The sequence below is a fragment of the Prosopis cineraria genome, unplaced genomic scaffold (assembly GCF_029017545.1).
Source record: "Prosopis cineraria cultivar Desert tree isolate PC_DT_omini unplaced genomic scaffold, ASM2901754v1 PC12, whole genome shotgun sequence".
Taxonomy (NCBI): domain Eukaryota; kingdom Viridiplantae; phylum Streptophyta; class Magnoliopsida; order Fabales; family Fabaceae; genus Prosopis; species Prosopis cineraria.
The window spans coordinates 7,458,632-7,471,042 of record NW_026555343.1 but is presented as its reverse complement, the minus strand read 5'-3'; the positions used below and the strand labels follow the sequence as shown (position 1 = coordinate 7,471,042).

Here is a 12,411-nt window from a genome sequence, read left to right as displayed (position 1 = left end):
ACTGCGTAAACAACATTATTCATACAATTATGCTCTTGGAGACATTTAGTGGTACATAATTCTCTTGCTAACATCTTCATCATATACCAAATGGATAGTTGTCTTTTTCACTATTAATTCACATGCAAAAGTGACTATAACCTCCACTCTGTTACTAGGCTCTAAATTAGAAACAATGTTTTGCCGCTCTACATCCTCTGAAGTAATTGTTGCATCTTTCTTGTAAAATTTAATGGTAGCCTTTGTACGATTTGATACCAAGACACTAACAGGATATAATGTCATGTTGTCTTGAGAAGACAAATAGGTTATGCAAATAATCATTCCTTTCAAGCTCCTGCCAATTATTTAAGGCACTTCAAACAATACTGAAGATTCTTCACCTTTGAAACTTAGCCACTCATGATGATTGTCTTTAGGAAGAGAATTATCACCAAACCCTCTTTCACTACATCCCTGAACCATGAAAATAACAAAGACAAACTAATAATAAACCATGTAGAAAAAAAGGCATGCATATAAATGGGCACTATTCAATTACAAATTGTATTAGAACTCATGCTTAAACAAGTATATTTAAAAATATTAAATGAAGTCAGCTTGAATATGTGTCTAAATTTTCTCATCAAATTAGTGATTGAGTATTGGAATTTAAAGTCCTATGAGTGTGGCAGATTTATTTCCAAGTGCATCGAAGTAAGGGTTTCTAGATGAATCAAATATACAATAGCCAATGTTTGAAGCAATGTAATGTGCATTGCTGCATACTTAAACGCAATCAATGTTTTGACAAAAAAAAAAGGCATTCAATGTTGTTAAAAGTATAATGTACATTATCATTATTATTATTACGTGCATAGAACATTGATAAGTTATAAATTTAAAGTACATCATTTCACATTTAAGTTTGAAAATATTTGAGTTACTTAATTAAAAGCCAGGTAAACATATATGATAAAAGTGGATCTTCTATGAACATTTGAAAATTGACATTGATAAATCATGCATTGTATTGGTAGTTGAGATAAAGAAAATAACCTGTGAGATATTTTTTAAAAGTGTATTGATAGCTTTGTTGAACCCACCAACATAAATTGTGAGGGAACTCATGAAAGTTTCTGACCTTTTCATGTGAATTTGATTTTAAAAACCAATTGGTGCTGTCGCACTTCTACATGAAGTTTGAGATGTGCTCGGTATAGCTTCTAACATTTCATGACTTTTGGCACATGAACGATGTGATAGACCCTTGATCAAAGATGGCATGATCCCAAAGGATTGGAACAAGGACTTTGAATGATTTGTTGGGGACATCCAAGGGAAAACAATAGACGGAAATAAATCACGTGATAATCCTTCGTAGCCACATAGAAACACATATTTAATGCTTTTCATTCTTGCTAATGAAAAGGGTACTTGTGTTATAGTAGTTTGATTGGCCATCAGAGTTGTCAAAGATTCCATTTGCTCAATGTCTTCTTCCAACTTTTCAATCTTTGAACAACCAAAAGATTGAAGGTTTTCAAAGATCTCAACTCATATATACTTCTTGGGAGATCTCTTAAGCCTTTGCAGTCCTTCAAATTTAACAAAATAACATATTTGAGATCTCCAATGGAGGGGTGAATCATAGACAAACTCAAACAATCTTTGAGTATTAACTTCTCAAGGTTGGGTAACATTGAAAAGTCAGGTGTCTCTGTCAAGGGAATGACTCAAATTCAGAATGTTTAACCTCTCTAGCAACTGTGCAATGAGAATATTTTAAAATAAATTAGTTTCATATCAAATGGGAAAACATAGATGAAAAAACTATTATCATTAATGAAATTATTCAAAAAAAGTCCATTATATGAATTCCTGACTTTTTTCCCATACTTTTATGAGATTGCTCCACTTTAAGTCTATGGCAACCACCTTTTCTAGCCTTAAGTTTGTTGGCATGTTTTCTAAGGGGAATCCATGCCAACAAAGCCATCTCAATTCTTTTGATAGATAGCCATAATCTCCATCAAGTTTTACATGATTAAGTTGGAGCAAACGAAGTCTCTTCATCTTCTCAAACGAAGTCTCCTCCGCATGTCACTCGTGGCTCTTCTCCTAAAAATTATTAACCACATAATGAGACTCAAAAGTCCCAGTAACCATAGCCAATTTATGATAGTATATACAAACAATTAAGTGTGTGCTTATTAAGTGAGAATTAAAAATAATATAATTCCAATAAAATATAAAAAATATTACAATACACACAAACAACCCTCTTTATATCCCTCCATTAACCTCGAGCCGTAGCCCTCACTCGATGCTAAATTACCCGGTTAAAGGTAGATTAACCCGATCCCTTACAAGCCACCTATTGAGCTCCAATAGGGGCGTACCACGTGGCACATAAATACAACAATAGCAAATCTCCCAACACTTTCCACAATAATCAAACAAAATTCATAACAATATTGGACAATTATATAATATTATAAAATTCATAATTTTCTCAATAATCACCCAATTAACATGAAGTAACACTAATTACAAATTAAAAGCATGGTTACCTCGTGGTTTTTTTTTCAATAAATTATTTCTTACAAATTTCTCTCCCACCACGATTTTCACCAACAATACAATTTACAAATGACATATTATTTATAAATATTAGTTTCAATTATTGAAACTAATAAAATAATTCTAATAATAGAATTAAAAATATAACATAATTCCTAATCTCAATCTTAATATAAATCTAGAGTTAATACTATTAATTAAAATTTTTAACTTCTTTTTTACTCATCAATAAACATTAATGATGTAAAAAGCAACTTCTAAACTAATTTCTATTATCAAAATTTTCTTTTTATTTCATAAATTCACACCTAAAATACCCAAAAATTAAAAATTGAGTCTCAAGCTTAGAATCATAATCCTATAGCCATAATAATTCATTTCTCATCCCAAATAATCATCTAAACCTTAATAATTCAACATATATTTTCAAATTTAATAAAAATCTAATCTAAGATTTGATCCTTAAGCCACAATTTCAAAGATCATCAACAAATTTATACTCTAAAATATTTATTATACTACTAACAACCTCAAAAATCATATTTATTCAACATAAATTCATCACTCTTCCAAATCCTAAATTTTCTACCACCATAAAATCAGAAACCAAAGAAGAAGGATGACTAAGAACAAATTTTAGATCACTTACTTAGTCTTGAAAAGCTTGAAATCACACCCTAAATATCATATTAAAAACTCTTACCTTAAAAACTCAGATCTCTTCTCGTCGGCAGACTCGCGCTCACTCTGCCTCAGCTCGCGCACGAAGGAAAGAAATGAAGAAACGAAGGAAAGAAGTGAGTTTTTAAAAAAATACTGTGGGTCCCACACATTTTTTTATTATTTTCCTCTTTCCTCTCTCTTCTTTTCTTTTCTCTTTTTTTTATTATTATTATATATACATAATCATTACACCGGGAGAGCGCCGAAAGTTCACTTCTTCTTCCCTTTTTTTTTATTCATACCTTTTCTCTTTTTTTTATAATAATAATAATAATAATTTAATAATATTTTTTTAATTAATTAATTAATTTTTTTAAAAAATTTTAATTTAGAATTATATTTTAAGTTAGATTTAATAATCATTTTCTACTAATTTATTTACCTCTAAATATTTTTTAAAATTTTTATTAACCCAAATTAACTATTAAAATTTAAATTGGGATGTTATAAGATCCATCATTTTAGGGTAGTTAATTTTGTGTTGGTAGCTTAATCAAGGTTGTCCATAAGAATAAGCTTATGTTATAGCCAGTTATGTCTCGTTTCATGTAATGTTATTCCATTGAAACTTCCATCACCAAAAAGAACTCAACACAAATATTAACAAAAAGAAAAACAAACAAACAGCCTATGAAATTTGAGTTTTTGAATAATCACAAGAAAAATATATAATTAATTAAAAAAATACCTATAGTTCTGCATATCCCATCCAGACAAGTTAGCAGCTTCAGTAAGGGCTCTTTGCAAATTGGTTGTCAACTTTTTACTTTTTTCCATTTGATGGTCTCCAGTACACAAGGAATTTTTTAAAAGAATTTTGTTGTTTGTGAATTTCAGATGGTCTCACATCATAGAAAATGGGTAAGACCTCTTGAGAAATTGTTTTGTGACACTCCATGATTTTCTCTAATTCCTTCAAGCACCAACTAGAACCAATATAATTTTTTGAGAATACAATGATTGAAATTCTTAAAGTTTCAATGACCTGCACTAGTGAGGATGAAATATTTTCTCCCCTTTCAAGCCCTTGATCATCTATGAAGACATTAATGCCTGCTTGTTTTAGAGCATTATAAAGATGAGTGGTAAACAATTTACGTGTGTCTTCACCTCTAAAACTTAAAAATACATCATGGAAATATTTGAGCACTGGCTTATAGGGGCTAATTTCCCTTACTACCTCTTGTAGCAAATCATGAACAAGAAGCTTGCCATTCACAACCTTTACAATTCTCCGCTTAATGATTTGGCGCATTACCTTTCCTACTGGGAATCTTGAGCCCTTCAGCAATTTTTTGACATCGTCTTTACTTTGACCCACATAAAAGCGAACTATATTAACGAACAAATCTTTCTCTGAATCAGTTAAAAAGTCAAGGGTGATCTTCAATTTCTCTTGTATTGTACCAAATGCAATTCATTTTAATTTATTCAATATTTTTTTCCATTCTAATTTTTCTTTGTTATACAAAAGAGAGCCAATAACTTCAAGAGCCAATGGTGACCCTTCACAGTGAATAATTACTTTCTCTAAAAGTTCCTGAAAATCATATGTTGGACTAATATGACTCTTAAATGCATGCCAATTGAAAAGTGAAAGGGAATCAATAATATCCAAGCTTCTCACTTCATATGATTCATCAACAAAGTGATCAAGTATATCCCTATTTCTTGTTGTGATGAAAATTAAACTCCCTTTGCCAACATTGTTTCTTTGTCCACACAATTCTCTGAGTTGTTCTACTTGATCTACATCATCAAGTACCAATAGAGCTCTTCTACAGAGTGTTTGATCTATTTGTTGAAGTGTCAATTCAATATCATTTTATCTCACTCAGTTCATTTTTATAAATAGTTAAGAGAAGTTGTTTTTGTAGAAGAACTCGTTCATCATCTTTCTCCCAGATATCCTTGATATTTTCAATGAAAATTTTACTCTCAAAATCTTCACCAATTTTATCATAAATGGCTTTAGCAATAGTAGTTTTACCAATACCACTAACTCCCCATATTCCGATTATGGTTGCATCTTTCATTGGAAGGTGTTCCCTCTTCGATAGGCGAATCACTTCTCTTGCCTGAAGTTGTAACTGCATTGCATGGTTGGGAAGATCGCCACGAAAGTATTGTTTTAATTCTGCCACAAGGTTGCTGATTTCCCTCGCATCATTAATGCTGACCAATTAATTGAATTAAGTAAAACAGGAAAAAAAAATGAAGGGTAACACTGTTAAACTCATTAATAGAAAATGTTGATTGTGCAATTTTAAATTCAAATGCTAATAAAACTTGTTTAAATGCTGATATAATTATTTTACATTTTAAAATTTAAATAAGCCTACTAAAAATTTAGTCCAAAAATAAAATTAAAAAGATAAAAAGACAATTGGAATGCAAAATAAATAAATAAATGCAATTAGAAGATTTTCTCAGACACAAAATCTATCACTTTTTTTATAAAAATTTAATTTTCTTTGGATAAAACACCAATCTTTAGATTTTTTATTTTTTACTTTTGGAATGAATTTTCAGTAGGCTTATTTTAATTTTAAAATAAAAAAATGAGTATATCAGCATTTAAGCCAACTTCGTCAATATTTAAAATTATAGAATTAGCATTTTCCATTAATGAGATTAACAGTTTTAATAAATTATAGAATTAAAAATAATTTAAAAATTAAGGTTTTAAAATAAAATGTTGTATAGAATTAAAGGAGTAAATTTATACCTTTGCTAAAATTTAATTATCCCATGCTTTTAATTGAAATATATATAGAATTTATCTATGCATTCATTCAATTAATGGATGATCATGGTCTTATTAGAGTTGGATTAAACCATCAAAGGTCGTCAATCCACAAAGGCAAGAGCCATTTGATCTACCTATCTGCTTAGAAGTGTCTAAAGCCTTCTATGGTCTATGACTATAGATGAAGTCATGGAAAAGCTCACTGTAAATGTGAGAGGTCAAGAAATAAAGGTGTCTAAAGCCTCTCTGATCGAGTTATTCGGCCTACCAATTGATGGCTGAATGAGAAGCCTCACATATACCCTTTAAAAGCGCCTAGGCTTGATGGACTTAATGCTTTATTTTTCCAAAGTCAATGGGATCACATTAGGGAGCCTGTGGTGTCCATGGTAAAGCATGTGTTTTGCAATCCTTCAGATATTTCTTTCATTAATGGTACTCTCATTGTCCTCATTTTGAAGAAGGATCACCATGATACGATTAAAGACTTACATCCTATAAGTTTGTGTAATGTCATTTACAAGGTGGTCATAAAGATTCTTACTAAGAGAATGAAAGTGTTCCTCCCTCTTGTTATTAGTCCAAATCAATGCAACTTTGTGTCTGGTAGACAAATTTATGACAATATTATTGTTGCTAAGAAGTTATCCATACCATGCGTAATCTTAAGAAAGGGAGGAAAAGCTATATGGCTATCAAAATTGATATGGAAAAAGCTTATGATAGAGTTAATTGGAATTTCTTGAAATGCTGCCTTCTGGAGATGCAATTGCTAGACTATATGATCAGTCTTATATGGAATTGTGTCTACCTCATTTATGCAACTCCTTTGGAATAGGGGAAAAGCGAATGCTTTTCAACCTTTGTGTGGGGTTCATCAAGGAGATCCCATTTCTCCTTACCTCTTTGTAATATGCATGGAGAAGCATGCTCATCTAATTCAACAAAAAAAAAATAGAGGAAAAGGAATGGAAGCTTTGTAAAGATAGTCCCCCTATTTCTCATTTATTTTTTGTTGATGATATTATTCTTTTTGTAGAAGCTTCTTTGCAATAGGTTGATGTGATTAATGATTGCTTCCAACAATTTTGTGATAGCTCAGGACTTAAGGTTAATACAGTGAAGACTAAGGTGTTCTTCTTCTCTAATGTCAATTGTACTAGAAGTTTGGAGTTGAGTAATGCTCTTGGATTTTCTTGCACGATGGATCTTGGAAAGTATTGGGGGTTCTTATTTGCATAAACAAGTTAATAATGAGATATACAAAGAAGTCATGGATAAGGTAAAGAAAAAGCTTTCTAATTGGAAGGCAAGTTCACTAGCTTTTGCTAGGCAAACTACTTTGATTAAATCAATTACATCTAGTATTCCTAATTATACCATGCAAATGGCAACTCTTCCTCTGGCTACTTGTGAGGAATTGGATAGAAACAATAGGAATTTTTTATGGGGTTCTACAATGGAAAAGAAAAAGGTTCATCTTATTGCTTGGGATAAGGTTTGCAAACCTGAGTCTCATGGCAGACTCGAAATCAGACATGCTCATTAATAGAATCTAGCTTTTCATATGAAGTTGGGGTGGGGACTTATTAAATGTCAGGATACCCTTTGGGTCCAAGTGGTTCGCAATAAATATAAATGTGGCCTAGATCTTCTTCCTAAAATTGACAAGAAGAGATGAAGTTCTAATGTTTGGGTTGGGATCAAGTCTTCTTGGGAAGAGGTGAAAGCAAGGACTTTGTTAAGTACATATGGCAGGGACGTCTCATGGAAGTGAAGTAAAAATGGTCGATTCTCAGTCAAAAATGCTTACGACTCTCTGGCTTAACATATTGAAGTCTATGATACCACATGGAGGAAGATATGAAAGTTATAGGTTCCAAAACGATGTGAGTTTTTTTTTTTGGGTTTTCTTACTATAATAAACTTCTTACGAATGCAGGTTGAAAGAGCCAAGGAATGCATGATGATGATCAATGTGAGATTTGCAAGGATGCTATCGAGGATACTCTTCATGTTCTCTGTGATTGTCCTATAACTAGAAGCTTCTAAAGGGAGATTCTTAAGCATGATCATAGAAGTTTTTTTTTAGGCAAACATAAATGCATGGCTCAAATAGAATGTACAATCTTCTTGAAAGAAAGATGGTGTTCCTTGGTGTGCGTATTTCTCTATTGCTTGCTGGATTATTCGAAGAAGGCATAATGAAAAAAATTTTCAAGATAAAACTACCGCAAACACTACCATTAACACGCAGACTTTAGCTATCATCAAAGCCTATAAAGACTATAATAGTAAATTAAAGGGTACTATTTGGAGATAACGTGATGTCCCCATCCATAATGGCGATTGGACTATACCAAATAAAGATTGGTTTAAGCTAAATGTAGATAGTGCTTTTGCTATGCATCATAACATTATGGATTATAGTGGTGTCTGTTAAAACTCTGATGGTAAATTTAAAGCTGGTTTCATGCTTAACATGAAGGGTGGTGACCCACTGATTGCTAAACTCTAGGCATGCTTGTGGGGCCTTAAGTTTACTTGGCGCCTTGGCTACGACCAGGTAATTCTTAAATCTGAAGCAATAGAATTTGTGAAGGATAAAGGGCCATCTCCACATCCAAATAATGACGTCATCTCTAACATTCATGCACTATTGGGGTAAGATTAGAAGGTGGAAGTTTATGATATCTCGTGTGATGCTAATGAAGTCGTAGACATGCTTGCTAAACAAGCTTTATCTTGTGTAACTGGTTTTCACCCTATGTTTACTCCTTTTTCGGAACTAGTTAGATGGCTACAACAAGACATCCTTATTGCTTAACGTCATCCCTTGCTATCAAGGAAAAAAAAACAAGAAGCCTCATATATACCAAACTCTTCTTCACAATTGGAATCCTAAGGATAGCCCAGTCACAAAGCCAACCTCTATGCGTCTTATGGATAAAGTCATTCACCATGTTCTGACGAGAACCCTCATATGAAATCAGCAATGACGACTGAATTATATGACTCAAGAGGAGTTGATTTATAAGACAGCAATCTTGCAAGGATTCAAGATCAATGTTCCCTTTATCATCATGAACAGGATGAGGGACATTATGAAGCTATTAGAGAGCTACTCAATTTCTGCCTTATGGCTCTCTCATTTCAAAGATTTTAGATAATGCCAAGATTTTATACTTGGAAGGAAAGGCATATTTTGTCTGTGATGTCATGAGAAAAAAGACACTTGAGAGGATGTAGCTTTCAATGCTTCTAAAAGATCAAGAGACTCATTACTATGCAACCTTCTCATTTTATATGATTCATCAGCAAAGTGAACAAGTAAATCCCTATTTCTTGTTTTGATAAAGATTAAACTCCCTTTGCCAGGATTGTTTCCATGTCCACACAGTGATCTCTGAATTGGTCTACTTAATCTACATCATTAAATATTAATAAGCTCTTCTACAGAATGTTTGATCCATTTATTGAAGTGTCATTTCAACATCATTTTTCATTTAGTTCAGTTTTATAAATAGTTAGGAGAAGTTGGTCATGTAGAAGCACTCGTTTATCATCTTTCTCCCATGCATTCTTGCTATTTTCAATGAAAATTTTACTCTCAAAAATTCCAACATTTTTATTATAAATGGCTTAGCAATAGTAGCTTTACCAATACTACTAGCTCCCCATATTCTGATTATGGTTGCATCTTTCATGAAAAGGTTTTCCCTCTTCAATAGGCAAGTCACTTCTGTTGGAATATTATGTGTAATTGGTGTTTAATTACCTAGTTATTTGGCATCCCTAAATCTATATAAAAGGATCACATCATTGTATTGAACAAGGAGGTTTAATCCTACTTTCAAAAGGGAGGTTCACAAAAGTCCTCACTCTATTTTAGTCCCCAAAATGGGTTTTTGTTCATCATTGTCCAAGTGAGTTAATTGACAAATGAAGGAATGTTGTATTGTTTGTAATCATCATTTGAATTGACTAAATGAAATTTTTTTTTTAATATTGACTAATGAAAGGTTGTCTTTATCATCATTTTCTCAGCATCATATCATGGGCTGGCTGGTTTGGGCCTGAAGAGCAGATGTTTTCCTTTTCTTCCATAAAGTCTGTCTGTGAAAAATAAAGATATGGGCCAGAAAACGAGATTCAGATGCCCATTCTCACTGTGCAACCTTCCAAAAGGTGACGGGCCGAAACAGGTAACCAAGATCCGTGGCCCAGTTATTGAGAACCCGACCCTCATAATCGCACGAGCTCGATCGTTGCCTCAAACCTTATAACGTCAGCAACACTAATCGACGTCAATTTGACACAAAGAACACGACTTCGCCGGCGGCCGAACGAAAACGCGCCTCTTGTCTCTGCCACGTCCAAGATTCCTTGCCGTCGACTTCGTCCATAGACAACGATCCTTAGCTTCCGCCGCCGCTCCTACCCGTTGTGTCTGATTCCTGCAACAACCCGAATATTGTTATTCTGGTCATTGCTAGCCTCTCTCCGTTGCGTCTCTGCTCCGCCACTTCCGCTCGAAATCTTGCCTCGATTATTCATTGGTGAGTTCATTGGCAAGGGTGCAATTGTTTTCCTGAATGAGTCAGAAGACGAAATCTTGAAGGTGAGCTTTCTAGTGTCCGGTTTCTTGCATTTGTTTCTCTGGTTGCAAATATGTGCGAGTCATCGCTTCAAGTCAGGACATTTCTTTGTTCGCCGGAGATATATATATATATATATATAACTAAAAAACACCGTTGGCGTCCTTGGCACCGACATTGTCGTTCTCGGCGTTGAGAAAAGTCAACCGCCAAGCTTCAAAACACCTGATCGGGCTCTAATTGAATGTCAAAGTCACAGGCTTATAGTTGAGGACCCAGTTGCAATTGAGTACATAACTCGCTTCATTGCAAGTCTTCAGCAAAAGTACACCCAAAAGTGGTGGTGTGAGACCATTTGGCCTTTCAACCTTGAGTGTTGGTTTTGATCCATACACTGGCACAACATCCCTGTACCGGACAAATCCTTCTGGGATGTTTTAAAGCTAATACAATTGACGTGCTTTGGATGAGGACTGGGTGCTGGACATAGACACCAGCATATCCTTAAACTACTTGGCATGTCGCAGTGGTTATTTGGAAAGACTATAACTAGTGTTGCTATTCGGAATCCTGTACCCAGTGATGGACTTGTTGGAATTGCTGCTCCTTCTCTCCCAAGAATTCTTCCAATTGATTTGGCAATGTTTAATGGAGAGATTTTATATATCAGCCAGATGCTTGTCTTTGCTCTGCTGATGATTTTGGTTAACCACATTGGCTTGTTTTACATGGTTCAAATGATTTTGGTTATTTAATCAAGTTGCTTTGTGGCAAAATTCGTCTTCCAGATAGTCTAATTTTTGGAGCTGGTCCAGTGGTCATTGAAGAGAGAGAAAGTTGTCCAAGAGAAGAAAGTAATCAAGAACGATATGAAGAAATTATGGTGAAAGGGATGCAGAATGCACAAAAGAATACATTCCCTAGTGAAGCTGATAGAGCTTTTAAAGCTTTGTTTTCATCCTACAATGATAATAGTTTGTATTGGTCTGGTTGATTCATAAGGTGTACAGTTAATATTTCAACATATTGTTGTTCTCTCCTTGTTGCCGGCAAGTTGACCACAGAGTTAAAGGTTGTCAACTTGAGATAATTGTTGAAATATTAGGAGTGATTAGTGTTTAATTATTTAGTTAATTGGTATCCTTAAATCTATATAAAGGGCCACATCATTGTGTTGAGCAAGGAGTTTTAATCCTACGTTTTAAGAAGGAGGAGGTTAACAGAGATCCTCACCTCAAATTAGTCCCCAAAATGAAATTTTGTTTATCATTGAAGTAGCTTGATTGACTTGTAATCCTTTAAGTGAAGGAACATTGTATTGTCTGTCATCATCATTTGAACTTATCAATGGAGAGTTTTCTTCATCATCATTTTCTTAACAACTTCTCTTACACGAAGTTGTATCCCATTGTATGGTATGGATTTTCATGAGGCAAGTAATTGCCTAGTTTTGCCACAAGGTTGCTAATTTCATTCTCGTCATTAATGCTGGCCAATTAGAATTGAATTAAGAAAAAAGAAAAGAAAAGGAGGGAACATGTTTTAAAAAGGGCGAATGTCAGTGAGGGCACTTGGATAAGTAAAAAAACGATGAGTGCCCAAAATAACTAAAGTTTTTATGGGAATTGTTTCCTTGCTCACGTGCTCCTAGATGAGATCTAGACGATCCAAATTAAAAATATTATTTTATATAAATTTATTAAATAAAAAATTATAAAATAATTTTAATAAATTTTTTATTTGATTTAGATTTAATTTAAAAGATTTAATTTAATATTA

General features: G+C 33.4%; 1 pseudogene; it reads right to left on the bottom strand.

Moving 5' to 3' along the window:
- Window positions 1-1,143: 1,143 nt before the first annotated feature.
- Window positions 1,144-10,440, bottom strand: LOC129289040 (disease resistance protein RPV1-like; annotated as a pseudogene).
- Window positions 10,441-12,411: the final 1,971 nt, after the last annotated feature.